Source organism: Corvus hawaiiensis, chromosome 4 (genome assembly GCF_020740725.1).
Source record: "Corvus hawaiiensis isolate bCorHaw1 chromosome 4, bCorHaw1.pri.cur, whole genome shotgun sequence".
NCBI lineage: Eukaryota > Metazoa > Chordata > Aves > Passeriformes > Corvidae > Corvus > Corvus hawaiiensis.
Window position 1 is genome coordinate 32413735 of NC_063216.1, and position 15392 is coordinate 32429126.

Genomic DNA, 15392 nt, shown 5'->3' on the forward strand with positions numbered 1-15392 from the left:
ATTAATATAATAAATTTTAAAAAGTCTTTCTATAATTTTCCCCTGCTTAGAGGTGCTTTATAATCTGTTTCTTCCAGATATGCAATGCATGGAGAAATACTGGAGTGTTTACAGCATCAGCTAGCCCTAATTCCAGCAGAACTAGCTTGCTTTTTTCAAGTGGGGAACAAGACCAGTGAAATACAAGTGAACTGTTGCCATACAGCTAAATAATTAACCCAGGTGGTGATCTCATGGATGAAGCCCACCATGCCCCCTCTAGACACTGGCAGTGTGGCTCAGGCAGCCTCCCGTGGGCAGATCAAGACCTCACAATTACAGATTACATGAAAGAAGAAAAGAAAGTCCTTTTCTGACCTGCCCTCCTCCTTCCTACATGCAGTGTGGGAACACTCCCACACACCCTGGTACACTTTTGGATCATTATATTCAACCTTGGCAGAACCAACTGGATGGTTTTGGGTTTTTTTTTAATTTTTCCATGGTATTTTTGCAATTCAATTAGAAGCAACTTTCTCTTGCCAGTCCATCAGCCTCTTACTGTGCTCTGAAATCTGCCCAGAGACTGAAGTCCTCAATCTGTAAACTCCTTCTCCCATTCTCACAACTACTTTGGACATAGAAAGTTTAATTCTAAATTGCTCTTATTCTGATTATTTCAGAACAACACACCAGAGTTACCATTTCAGGGAAAATGTCAAGATTTCATCTGATGTACAATATGCTCACTGGGGAAATTCCAATGGGAAAAGAAATTACATATTCCTTGGATCTAATACATACCAAAAATAGGATATAAAATAATCCAGCTGAGTATTGAGAGGAATAAGAGGAACAGAGTGCTAAAGTTACATTTCACTGACCTGTAATGTGTGAAGGATTTTCTTCTTTTAATGCATAAACAACTTGTTTTCTCCCCCTCTTTTCTGTTACCTCACTTTCCTTTCTGATTTTAAAAATATTTCCCACTAAGATGCTGAATCTGCATGAAAAGGCAGTCCAAAAGTAGAAAAAGGAAAAATAAGATTTTAAACATGAGAGAAATGTTGGCAAATTTTTAACTAAATATCTACTTAGATGAAATCTAGTGATATCACAAGTATTACCACCAGGCTCTATCTAGTTCTCCAAGTCTATTTTAAGACAGCATTATGATGAGATTAGTTAGCATGCAGCATCCTTATGAAAAAAATTTAAGTCACCAGGATCTTGCTTTCTGCATATAAAAGTCCCTCTAACTGATTCTTTAAAAATCTTATATTCTATGGGAACATTGCTAGAAGCTGTAAAAACTCACCTTTCTCTTAGCTGAGGATGCTTCTTAAAGGCAACTTCCTATGTTTGGAAACTCACCGTAAAGGTTGCCATGGTGATTAATTTTAAAAGTGAAATTCTCCCTTTTTAAAGTTTTTTCTTTAAAGAAGAAATGTTCTGTGCTAGGGCTCAGTTCCCAGCAAGGCAAATGGGAATGAAAATTCCACCTTAATCCAGAAGATTAAAGGACATAACCTCTGTGTAACTGCAACTTCAGCAGCAGAGATTTTTTCAGAAAAATTTTGGAAACATCTATTTTTACCTAAAAATGAAAGGAAAAATACATCCATAGGCAAAAGAATTGAAGGAAAAAAGCAACATTTTCCTGTGGTCACACTGCAGCCAGCAGGCTAGGTTTTATACTAGTGATAGGAAGGAGGAAAGGCAAGGAGGGAATGGCAGGGGTAGCTGAAGCTCAACAGAAAAACCAGCTGAATCAGCTAGAGATAGTGACATAATGTGGTAAGAGAAAGAAGTGAAATGCATTCCCAAAGAAAAAGCATAGAAACCAAAGGTCACTACTGAAAAGCTCTTTACCTAAGGCATTGTCCATTTTATTTCCACGGATCAAGATATAATTTCACATGAGTGTCTCCATCTATTGACTTCTCCTCTCCACAACGATGTGCAGAGTTACATTAAACCTTGGCTGTCCACACAACTGTGTTAGCTGTCAGGGAACAGACAAGTGCACAGCTCTGTTCCTGCATTGGGAGATGGAAAAGTACCATTTCTTCTCTAAAAAACATACAATATTCAACATTACATCATCCAGCTTGCCCTGCATAAGCTGTCACTGCAAAAATCACCGGCAAATTAAACTGGCAAATGTTGTGCCAGTTCAATACCCAGGCAATTTATGGCTTCTTTATTCACATAAAGATCACAGTACTGTGAGACAGCTGCTATTCACTGTGTGTTTAATATTTTATCTCTCTAGGCAGAAGTATCTGTACAAGCATAATTAAAATGTCTGACGTAGACAGAGCTGATTTTAATACAAAGAATCAAATTTGTTTCAGAGACCTGCTTGACCTTAAAGCTCTATGGTTTAAACCTAGAGAAGGAAAACCAGACTGAGACTCATACAGTGCAGTTCCTGGGCATTACTCGTTTTACCTTGAATGACTACCCAAGAAAGCCTCTTTACTTGATCTTACCATATTAGTCGTGGAAAATGCAAGATATTCTAAGTTATATAGAATTATTTTACGTTCAACACACGTGGTCATGATGATAACGAAAGAAAACACCATTTTAAAAATGGCTGAACAGACAAATAATTACTATTGCTTCTTTGCCATTACTGTAAAGTTTACTAAATCCATGTGCTTTGTAATTACCTATTAGGACTTCCAAGGAAAAAAACATTATCTGCATGGCATCAGAGTTACAGGTATGAACACAATGAAAATTGAGTAGGAAATAGTCACCAGCTTATTCCCCAGACCCTAGAGCAGCAATGCTACTCCTAAATTAGTGATCCCCATGCCTTTTTGCCTCCTCTTGCAGGGGTAGATCACACCTATTGGCAACTGCCTGCTCCCTAAAGAAAATCCAGTTTGTTTTCAGTGTACAAGTCCCAGAGACCTGTGTTTTTCAGCATACAGAGTTTAAGCAGTGAAAAATCCATTTTCTGAGCAAGGAGAAAACTGGAGTTCAATATGCAAATGGCTAGATAGGTACAAACATTTCAAGGCTGTCATCTCTGCCATTAACAGGTAAGGTCACTCTTTTACCCACTAATGTTTATAGAGAATGTAGTTAGATTAAACTGCAACTATTCTCCATACTCTCTCTTGAGTAAGGGTCTTTGTAAGAATTATGGAGACAAGCCACACTCCAGAAATTCATCCATGGGAGTCTCAATCTCCTTATGTACTCAGAGTAGAGAAGTTGCTGGAGATCTCCACAGAGCACCTTACAGCTCAGAACAAAGCTGAGAACGATCAGAGTTAAATCACTCCATTATATGTCTTTGAAGGTTGAGACTCATTTTGTGTTCAGGAGTAAGTTAAGCTAAGAAGAGTAGTGAAGCATCATTCATGCACTTTGTACCTTTTTTGGTTTTTTTTCACCTGTATTTTTCCTTTACTTTTCCTGTGTCTCTGTCCTTTCTTGTGACTGGCATTTTCTTTAGGCCGTGATTTGCTTCTCATTTACTCAACATCAGCAAGTCTCAGAACAGTAAAGTGTTCTTAAATAGAGTGTTTGTGAATTGCTTTGGAGCTTGGAGTTCAAAGTGTGTTTTTCATCTAATAAAAGGCTAAATGAACCAAATAAACCAAGAGAAAATGTAGTGGGTTTAGCGGAACCTTCTCTTTTATCACCCTTGCTCAAGATGATAATGTTTCCCTCATGACATCACCAGTATGTTACTACCAGCTCCTTGCATTAAAAGAAAAAGCAGTTCAAGGTAACCCAGCACACAGAGGAAGAGAGAACGGCACTGGGGGCCTGTGACTGGAGAACCAGCCTGGGAATCCCTGGGCTGACACAGGCAGACACACATGCCAGCTCAGCATTATGTTGTGATTTCCCTTCCCTCCTTAACATGCACCTGATGTCTTTCCAGGAGCTTGCCCACCCAGACATGAAGATAAAAAGAAAATGAGGACACAGTTGTTGAATGCAGTGTCTGAAACATTTGAACACACAGTAAAAGTTTTGCACAATTTTTGTTCTTGCACAGAATGGGACTAAAAAGAGACACTGGATTGTTTTACCCAACTCTCCAAAGAGAGGGAAAGACTCAGTACAAGAAACAAATACTTTCATTATAAACTTGGAAGTTCCATGCTATAGAGAACCTTGGAAAAATAAAGGAATCATTTAATTAGAGACAAAACTTCTGTGGATGTTTCCAGCTTACAAGGCAGCACTGCAGACACAATCTAAACATACATAAATGCTTCCAGATAGGAAGGCCACTCTGGGACTAACTCAAAATGAGATGTCACTGGAACAGGATGAGGAGATTAGGCTTAAACTGAGAGAACCCAGAAATGAAAAAAGAGGAATGAATTTGCCTAAGGGAGAAGAAAAATACAGCTTATTCCCTTCTCCCAGTGTTTCCTCATTAACACTGGACAGTGTGACTGGTCAACCTCTTCCTTTCCAATCCAGACCACAGTTGTACCTACCTTACTGTTTCCAGATGAGAGCGAGCTGCAGTGTGAATATAGCAAAGAGCAAGGTATTCAGTGCTACCAGAACAAGGTGTCACAATTCAGCTGTTAAGTTTGCAAATCTGCTATTAGACCAGGATGACCAGTCAGTTTTCTAGTTGGACAGGGGAGTCACTGCAATGTAATCTCCTGCAGCACGGCTAAGTGGCACCATTGGCCTGAAGAATGGTGGCCAAGAGTTATTAATATGTCACAGAGGAAATCTGTGACTGCTACACAAAAATATGGCCCCTAGGATATCCGTGAAAGAGCAGACTGCCTTTCAGTGTCTGTAGAAGTAGACATGAGGGACGTCCTCCACATCGCATGGCAGAAGTGCAGGGTAAGCCAAGGTCTGAGAGCAGTTTTGGCAGATGACAGCAAGATGGTGCCCTCAAGGTGCTGGGTGATTAGAGCTCAAGCAATATGTCTTCTGCTTTCTCTGTATGCAGCCCAAGATTCCTGAAACACTTGATTGTGTTAATCACAGAGGACTCATTAAGACTGGTCTGATAGTAATGCAATCACACCTACTGAGAGAGTCAACAGCCCTCTGGCTGGAAGGCTTCACTGGCCTAAATCATGGACCAAAGTTCTGAATATAAATTCCCATTTATATTCATAATCGAATATATGAATATATGAATAATTCCTATCTAGAACCCATCAAAACCACAACACCCTGTTTAGCCTAGGACAAAATTATCACTTCCTGTGGCACTAACAAGTCCCATCATATTGAGAAAGGCCAGGAGGCTCCTCAGTATATTTGACAGAGATTTTATAAGTACTGCTGATTTCAATCTGTTTTAAATACCAGCCAGGGTCTAGAGGTGAAGTGTAAACTGGACCAAGTGTCAAAGCTTCAGCAAGGACAGGAAAAACAGAGTGAGGTAGAGACAATACAGAAATACGCTATTAAGCTACATTCAATATCTTAACAAGTATTTGGAGAACACCAGGGGAGGTGGGTCTGTTTATCCATCAAACATCAGGTATCGGAGGACATCTGAAAGACTCCAGCCAGGTTATCCAGGAAATGCTCAGACCAATGAGACAAAAGGGCTCAAATAACAATCAGTTACACGTCCTTATCCTTCACATAGCTTAGCAGACTCTGAGGGTGCTCGAGGCTGCTAGCACATGCCAGTGAACAGGGGTAATGGTCCAAGACCTGGCACCAGACGTTTGTCTGAGTAAACAAAGAACTAAGCAAAACTGTAATCCTAGTATATTACTTTATGATTAATACTAACGAGGAGCTCACCCATGAACTAACCAGTACTGCACCACTATGCCAGAGAGGCCAACCATGGCAGCCTTAGCCCAGAGCCACTAGCTCAGCACACATGACAGCAGTCCTGACAAAACAGTAGGCTTTATACAGAGACTGAAACCTCTTGCTCACTGCTGGCAGTATGAATACCAAGCAGCATGTACTTTCTGCATCGCCACACCATTAATCCTTGGAACAGAAGAAAAATACTTGAGCCTCTGTCAATAACTTACCATGCCTTGCTGAAGGCTAAAGGTAATCTGGGGAAATGGCAAAAATTAAGTGTTCTTACAGATACTCAAAAATTCACACTGCATGACTGTGCAGATTGCAAGGGGCAAAATGTACATCCTGTATCACCTTTCATCTGCTGAGAGATGAGGTCTCCCCTCAAGACTGGATTTCATCTGAGGGGACTTCAGCACTGTCCCAGCAGAATTATGGAACGACATCCTGAGAGGAACAGCCTCTCATGAGAAAGGACAGGGAAAAGCAAAGTAGTGTATCAGTTTACCTGCCCTAGGGCACGAGATATGCTGGCATCATACAGTGTGAATTGAGGAGCAGAGCAGAGGGGGGAATTCATCAGTCTGTGAAAAAACAGAGAGGGTCTGTACACTTTCAGTGGCAGGAGGCATGTCACACAGCAGGGGACTCCTCCGCATTTTAAGACCTGGCCTATGCAAATGCATTTTGATTCTTTGGCTAACAATACAATGTGTAAACAGAAGCAGGTGTTGTACTATCCAACATACTGCCTTCAAAAGAGAAGCCAAACTACAACACATCAGAATAAAGCAGTTCAACCTCATACAGAAATCTATGCATACATAATCTTCACCTGGATATTCAGCACTAAAAATAGCTTAGTGCAAAGGCAAGGCAAGTAGGAAGGAATCAACACTTTTCAAGTTGGATGACTCCACTGCAAATTCCCAGGAGCTGCACAGCAGCCCAGCACCAGCAGGAGAAGTAGGGCTGTTTGCAGGCAGGCTGGTGCATGGCGCTGTGAAGCACATGCCACAGGAACAGTTGGGCAGATGGGCTGCTACAACTCCAGATCAAAGGCCAGAGGTCACTACCCAGGGATGTGCCATTCCCAGAACAGCTGTCAGGTGACCACAGAACAGAAAGAGTAATAATCCTAAGAAGCAGCAATTATAACACTGGAACACTCTGGGGAGCCCGCTCCTGTGCCCAAACACCCTCTGGGAGAAGAAGCTTTTCCTAATATCCAAGCTAAACCTCCCCTGACACAACTTTAGGCCATTCTTGCGGGTCCTCTCACTGGTCATCACAGAGAAGAGATCAGTGTCTGCCCCTCCTCCTCCCCTCTTGAGGAAGCTGCAGACTGCAGTGTGGTCTCCCCTCAGTCTCCTCTTCTCCAGCCTGAACAGAACAAGTGACCTCAGCCACTCCTCATAACCCTTCCCCTCAAGGCCCTTCACCATCTTTGTTGCTCTCCTTTGGATATTCTCTAATTCAGCCCCATGGAGTGAAAATGGGAAGCTCCCCAATTCCATGCAACCCAGCAGAGAAACTTTAAGATGATAGAAGAAATTTTACTATCTCTCCGAAAGATGAACTAGAAGTGGTAGATTATTGAGAATTTATTAGAGGAATTTGAAGCCTAGCAGTTTGTATGGGCTGATTTGTGAAGCATTAGCAACCACTGGCCTCAACAAAAGAGTAAACATTTGCAAAAAAAACCCCATAGCTTCAGTGGATGGCACTGCAGCTATGCATCCAACACCTCTGCAAACAGCTAATTCAGGTGCACACTGCTACATGACTCACAAAACAGTGATTTTCTTTTCCTTGCTGGGAAAGATTAAAACTTCTTCTACATATTAGAAGATTACTTCTACATACACAATTCAAGAAATTTTGAAGTTATTAAAAGAAAAGTGAGCATAAATTTTCCCCTGCTGTGTTCCACTTCTGTAATTAGTCGTTCTTAGTTCTCTCTAGTTCTCATTTTTCCTTCCCAGGTTTTTAGTAAAACAAAAATTCTCCTTTCCTGCTTTTATAATTGCTAATGATTTATCAAGGATAATAGAAAGTATGTAACCTTCTTTAAAATTCAGTCATGTATCTACCAGTTCTGGAGCTTGCAATATATAGTGTCAGAGAGAGTAAGAATAAACATTCTCATATTAAATATTAATATTATTATTAATAATACTACACACATTGTAGCAAAGGTAAGAACAGAGGTAGAATCCAGTCACCACAGATTCTCTCACCGGGTTTACCTGGAATCATGAGAAATAGAAACTCACTGCAAGACAGCTTAGGAAACAACACCAGAAGAAACAACAGTGAAGGTGATGATTTGTCTGTCTTACACATCTCCCTATGAAAGTCACCCCCCTTCAAAGCTGAGAGGGGCAGACCCCTCCCCACAAACAGAGGGAAAGGGCAAAGAAAAAGAAAGAAAAGCCAAGTCCCTGCCAATTACTATGTATGTTTTATTAAGAGACTTCTTTGGTAGATTATTAGTCATTTTTCATTCCCGAAGAGTAATTTTTCCTCAGCAGAGTTACACCTTAAGCAATGTCACATTGTAACAGACCATGTAGCACCGCTGACATGCTGTAATTTGCTCTGAATGCAGACACTTATGGTTTCATACTAACGTACTTCATGATGATGGTATAATAATCTTGACCTGCAGTTTTTACAAGGAAAAAAGAAAGTAGTAAATCATTGGCCAGTGACCATAATAGCAAGTATCCCTGCTTCCCAGAGATGCTCTGCTCTTGTTGATGACACGTGCCATTAACTAGCTCAGTTCCAAATGACATGTTTAAAAGGTGAAGTTGGCAGTGTCATTCTGGGGGTCTCACTGACCACTACCCAGAAGAAACATGCCATCTCACGCAGCAAAGACCTTGCAAGGAGCTGCTGGCAGTACGGGGCAGCCCTGATTCAGGCTGATGCCGTCAGTGTTGTGACCTTGGACTGAGAAAACAGAGTGCCAAATCAGTCCCAAAATGAGGAGAGCTGGAGTCTGCTGCTCTGCCTAGGGGATGAAGGGGTGGAGTGCAGCCTTATTTCTGAGAACACATCTCAACCTGAAATGCTGGTGCCTGGCATCTCCTTGCCTTGCCCACAGGCCACCTGCCCAGGACTTGGGCAGAAGCACAGAAAATAAAACTGGCTGTTCCCTCCTGCAGTCCTCAGTGACTGCCCAAGGTACCTCTGTCAGGAGCCAGCCCTGCCCTCTGGGCACTCTGTCCCTGGCTTTGCTCAGTTCTAGCCACCTCTGGGGCTACTTTGGCTTCCTGGACAGCCCTACCTCTTGGAAGCCTGACAACGTGCATTCCTCCATTTCCTCTATCTTTGATCTTTTAATTGTCTGGTTTCCTTTGTTCAAGTGCAGTACAATGTCTTTGCAGCATTATTTTTTTGTACTGTATATTGCCTCGGTTATTTAATTCTCTAAAGACTTCTGGAGACAGCTTATTTACAGGATATCATATAATTATAGGAAGGTTTTTAGATTGTGCTGGAAATGAAGTTGTCATTGCAAAAGCAGCTCTGAAATATGCTATGGATTTAATCCACTGTTTCAAGTCTTACATCCAGATACAAATAACACCTAAATGCCAAAACATGAATGTAAATTTCATAGTAAAACCAATTTACTCCCAAAAAGAACAAAACCATCCTCATACAACTGCCCTTACTAAAAGTATCTATTAATTCCATTTTAAAATCAGAATTTGGAAAAAACAATTTCCAGCAGGTGGTAAACTTTGTGTTATTCACAAATATTTCAGTATGCTGAATATTATTTAGGTATAGTATTCAATGAAAGCAAATGCCTGCTTCTCCTCTAACAGCTTGGAAATAGCACTGCTGGGATTAGCATAAGACAGAACAAATCTGTTCTGAAGCCTGTGGGGCCCACTCCTCTCCTGATATGTAGGGAAATCCTTAGGTAGCAAGTCCATATACAACATATTTCTACCTCAGGCTGCCTGACTTCCAGAGAAAACTCACCCTTCTTTAAAAGAAAATAGTAAAGACTCATGCTAAACATCCCCCACCCTCCCAACCCAGCCAATAAACAAACAACTCCCCCAAAAACCAAACCAACAACAAAAAAAACCTAGAGAATAAAAATCATCTATCAGAAGTCTCTGTCCTACCCACAGGAAATTAATCAGAAAACGAAACCAAAGTGAAAATGCAGAACAAGGATTTTTCTACCTCTCTCCTTCTGTGTATATACTCTTACACACATTTGAAAAAACCCCATATATATATATGTATATATTTAACAAGTCGTCAGTCATCGTAAGCATTACTACAGTAGCAGTCATACTTGCCATCTGTACAAAATACAGTCATAATGATAGTCTAAACCTAACAACATTAACATTCCTGATTTCCCTAGGGGACAGTATGGCAAGAAGGAAGATCTGCCAGGTTACAGCAAAATGTAGAACATTGCACAATTCCCTCAGGGTAACCTGTTTCAAAAAAAGTTGCAAAAGTAATGACAAGGAAGGTAGAGCGACACTTCCAAGCAAAACTACAGAGCATCCCAGAGCTGAAGATTACCCATGAGGTTGTTAACTTGCATGGCCCTTGGCAAAGCAGACCATTTCTAAAGACATGGGTTCATTCAAAGTAGAGTTTTTGAGCAACTTACTGCAACAAAAGTAATTTAAAGACAGAAAAATATGCAGTATGTAAATAAGTTCACATAAGCTAATAAAAATCTAAAGACCAAGAGAAATCAGGGAGGCAAGCAGACTGGCCAAGTGAATAAAATCAAGCTTTGACTCACCTCTTGCCTTGCAGAATTAGGAGAGATGTGCAGAATGGGTCTCTTGCTGACACTATGGGCCATCCTACAAATGTGGGATTTGAAATGGAGTAAAAAGCCAGTCATTTGGTACTAAGGAATCTGGGAAAAAAAGACCACTTTTATATGACATCTTTTCTTGAACCATCTTTTTCTCTTGCACTATTGTATCTCCTGCAAATAGATTAAAAATTACTATTCCCAAATCCTTTGCAACAAAGTTCAAATTTCCTTCTGAAAAATTCTGCTACCTCTAGGCTATGAAACACAATGAACTAGTGGAGCCTTCTTCCTCATAAGTTGCCTCGCAGAAGAAGATTCATTTTAATTTGAGTGGAGTGATTTTTGACTACATAATTACCACCTGGGTTGCCTCTAGAATGATTTTGCTATACAGTTCTCAAAAGTGTCAGTGCATTGCTTACCCAATTCTACATGTGTTATAAAACTTTTCTTCAGATTCACAATAGCAAGGCAGAGGTAATAGTAGATACTGAGTCTATACAAAAGCTGAAGGCTGATAAAAGACGCCAAGTGAACTAACCCTTTTTTTGTCAACACAGATCTGAATTAAAATGCCATCACAAGTTCCTTGCATGAAGTTTTATGTCATTTACCATCTTATACCCTTAGATTGCATCCCTTTTCTTGTTTAAAGCATGTAAGCATTGCTAATAATTTTATTTAAACCTATTCAGTTTTACTGAGTTGTGACCAGCTTTTATTGGATGACGAACTTTTGGAAATTATCAATTAAAATGTGACCACTCTATACCATAAAAACCCCTTTGAAAAACTGAGTGATCTTTTCTCAGATTACAGTAGATTGTTGTACAGTGGTTCAGCGACAACATGCAAGTTACTCCAGGTGCAGCCAAAGTCTCACAGAGCTGTTCCACTGTAACATTTCAGGAAGACACGATTTCTGAGCCCACACCTGTTCTCAGATGCAGTGAGGGATACTTAAAAAGTAAAACATAAGAAAGATAAACCTCATTATGTGAAATAAGGTTACATAATAACTGGGGCTCTTTTAAGGTACTACCTGGAGACATGCACCCTAAAGAAGCCTCACAAGTTGCAAACTTGAAACATTAGCAGGAATTAGATTCCTAATCCGGACAGACACAAAGCATCACAAGGACCACGGGCATGAAAGCACACCTAGCTCAGAGCCTGACAGCTTGCCTGGATCCAAAAAGTCAGAGCCTACTCCGATGTAAAGCTGCTCTGCAGCACCATAAAAGATGCTCTGAGACCTTGTTTGTTTAATAGGAGCAGGTAATGCCTACAATGATATTAAAATGGTGACCAACATCTGGTGCTGTAATGCCCCCAACAGCACCAGGTGGATGATACTTGTGTTGAGCTGTCTTGCTGTGGAGTTAAGCAGGTGACAGCTCCTCAGGGAAGTACAAACCCTGCTTCGTCAGGACGAGGGCCAGAGCAACACAGGAAACAGGCAGGAAAGGAGCTTGCAAGATCACCCAGCCTCTCCTCTACCTTCCCTATTGGGAGACCAAACTCATGCAGCCACTTTAACCCACCCTGGAAATCTCCCAGGAGAGATGGCACAGGCCCCTGCCTGTTCCCAGGCAGCCTCCTCTAGTACCTCACTCTCCTCATGATTAGAAAGTTTTCCTTCGTGTCTGAAGCTCCTTTACTGCAGATTAAGGTCTTTTCTCCTTGATCTACTCCCTGTGGACAGAGAGATCAGACTACTCCTTTCCTGTCTGCCACCACCTTTAATGTAACATGACTGAATGGACAAATGCACACTCTCTCAGTCTTGTCTCTGCCAGACTGAGCACCAGCAGCTCCTTGGCACACCTTGTTTTTCAGCTGCTCTTGCTGCTCTCTCCCAAAATTCCTACCGTTGGCTTTTCCACCTACTCCTAGAAGGGGTCTGCCTCAAACTAGGCAAAATACTACAGCTGAGATCTTCTGTGTGCCAGCAACAGAAGGAGGATTTCTCCAGGTATCTTCCACACAGCTATCCTCCTCCTACACCCCAGTACGCTGTCTGTTTGCAGCAGTACAACATTATTGGCTCATACTCAGTTTTTGTGTCACTGTAACTCCCCCACCCCCAGATCTTTTTCCAGAAAGCAGCCACTTCTTGTTCCTCATCCTCCACACTTGCAGCTGATTTTTTCTGCCTAAATGTGGTCATCCCAACTGAAGAGCATCCAGCTTTTCTCTAGACCATTTTTGCAGTTTGTCATGGCCATTCGGGTTTGACTCCTGCCCTTCAACATTCCTGCAGCATATCTGAGAAGTTTGTGTAATGTGAAAATGTACTTAGAATATCATATTACATATGCCATAGGTTGTCATGTCCTATCAGTAATTGTAGACTACCAGACTCCAGGTGACCTCCGTAAAAACTCCTGTACTACACAGCATTTCAGGGTAACAGGTTTAACATCTATTCTGTGCCTCTTCTTTTTCAGAAAAATATTGTACAATAGTACATCTTGTAGGAGTTTCATGAGTATCAGGCTTCAGTAGTTTGCAAATGAGTGTCACGAAAGACTCTGTAAAAACCCCTACCAAAGCCAAGAAATATGTCAACTACTATTTCTCCCATAACCAGTAAACATGATACTCTCTCGCATGAGAAAATCAGATGGCTTTCATGCAATTTACTCTTGACATTATCTGAGGACTGCTGCTCATCTTCTTGTTACCTTCTAAATATGAATCAACAGTTTACCTGCTCAGTAACTTTTCCTGTTTTTTTCTTTTCAGGGATTAATGACAAACTGATTAGTTAACAACTCCTTGGCTTCCCTTTTTCTTCCTTCATAAAAGTGTTCTCTTTTTTCTTTCTTTTTTTTTTTCCAGTATAACAGTCCTGTACTGTATCAATGGACCAATGATTCTTCTTTAACATATTAAGATAAAATTAACTCCCCTGCCTGCACCGTAGAACAGGCAAGCTGCCTTGCTGCCAAGGCTTTCCCTCTCATTACTCTAAATAGTTCTTTTTAAGCCAGCCTCTCCTCTTTCTGTTCTTTTTGCCTTTGAAAATGTCTTTCTCCGGTTGCTAAAATGTACACTTCCTACTAGGACTCCACACTGGAAACCACTTGGTTTGAAACATCTAAAAACGCATTTTAGCCTGGCTTAGAAGTGCTTTGCTCAGAGGGGTCTTTTATTAATTTGCATGCAAGTCTTCCTCATAGCCCTTACCTCAGAAGTGCCAGAATACTGAGACCCTGGAATTTCACATGCCAGTCATAAGGAAACGGAGGTGTTTCCTTTGAATATCAAATTGCCCTCCAATGTAACCTTACTTTGCGAGTGCCAGAATTCGGGATTTGATGGAGAGAAGAGTTTAAAAATTATCTTTGTTCTGCTAGAGAACATAGGAACATTTTGATGCTGAAGTGAATGAGGACAGGTTGAAGGGCCTCACTTCTGTTGAAACAAAAAACTGTCATCTCAATTATTTTCTATTTGTTTCATGAGGCTCTAACTGCTGAATTTGACTTAAATTTGCAAATAATTTAAATTAACATAAAAGTACATATGCTGTCATTTATTTTTGGGCAAATAAATTCTGAAATGTTTGCTTTGTGCCTCTGTTTTCTCTCTCAAAGCACAATTTTATAACTTTTTCTTTGCCTATGAATTAATTCTGATTTTTTTTAATGTTTTATGTCTTAGCAAAACATGGATAGTTTTTCATCAAAACAGCAAAGACATACCAACCTGTCAAAAAGCATTTGTTACAAACCAAAAATTTGCTACAAAGAAAGGATTTGCAAAAACAATTCAACAGAATCTATATTAAGATCTTGTTAACATTAGCAAAACAACATTTCTATAATGGTATAAAAAATTAGCACACTTTAGCAGATGCTTCAGAGAGGCAAAAATATCTGGCAAAAAAAATCTGAGGGATTTTTTATGTAATCTGCTCTCTTCCTTCACCCTCACTTTGCTGCTGCCGCTCAGATACCAAATAACAAAAAGCCCAACTGCTCACAGATGCACAGATGAGTTTTGCCCAGAGAAACAGCTGCTCAGTGCCATCTCTGATACTCAGCTGAAGCTTTTCAAGGCACCAGGCTAGCACTGTTCTGTTGCTGCTAACAGAAGAGATAGGAGCAGTACAAGGCATGGTTTGGGGTTTCTTTGCATAAAGAACATGGGGCTTAAGTAACTGTATGAGAATGAGAAAGGTAAGTACAAAAACATCAAGGTTATCAGCAGAGAACACAAAGCATTAATCCCAGGTTTGACCTGAATTTTTCTAGTAAATATTGGATTAGCTTAGATATTTTGCATTAATCTTTCCACCAGACTTTTTCATTCTGTGGTCCAAAAGTGCCTGGTTTTGCATAGCTTCCATCCTCATCCTCATAACTTTATACTAACTTAAAATTATACATATATATTGCCAAAGAGATAATGGTGTTCTCTATTTATCTGTTTTATTTCTCACTAACTAAATTGGATTCTGCTTGCTTTCTGAAGTGTTATATGTAGCCTTATATTTATTTACAGCCAAGCTGCCTGAGAGAATAAATTCTTGTTCCTCCCAGGAAGATATATGTGCTCCCTGCAGTACACAGCCCATTTAATGAAAAAAAGTTACTACTTTAATGACAAGCTTTGAGGACTTTGTGAAAACCCTATAAATGTTTTCTTCAGGCATTCACAATGAGTAATTTAATAATTTCTAAATACCTCCCAAGTATTTCCTTGGAACAGCTTTTGGGAGAAATATTCTTTTGTGTCAATTCATAGAAATAATACAGAAAATGTTCTTTTAGGAAATGTCGACTTGGCTGATATTCAGCTCTGT

General features: G+C 40.4%; 1 protein-coding gene across 7 annotated transcripts in view; it reads right to left on the reverse strand.

Moving 5' to 3' along the window:
* The window catches only part of ANO4 (anoctamin 4), a 177751-nt gene that overhangs the window by 135738 nt on the left and 26621 nt on the right, over positions 1-15392 (reverse strand). The window contains exon 2 of one of the 7 annotated variants that reach the window (XM_048301052.1): positions 10559-10622. The exons of 5 other annotated variants lie outside the window; for them this stretch is intronic. The gene's annotated coding sequence lies outside the window, so the exon portion shown is untranslated. Of the gene's footprint in view, positions 1-1297; positions 1320-10558; positions 10623-15392 lie in introns of those variants that run through there. One more of the 7 variants, XM_048301054.1, reaches the window with a different exon arrangement.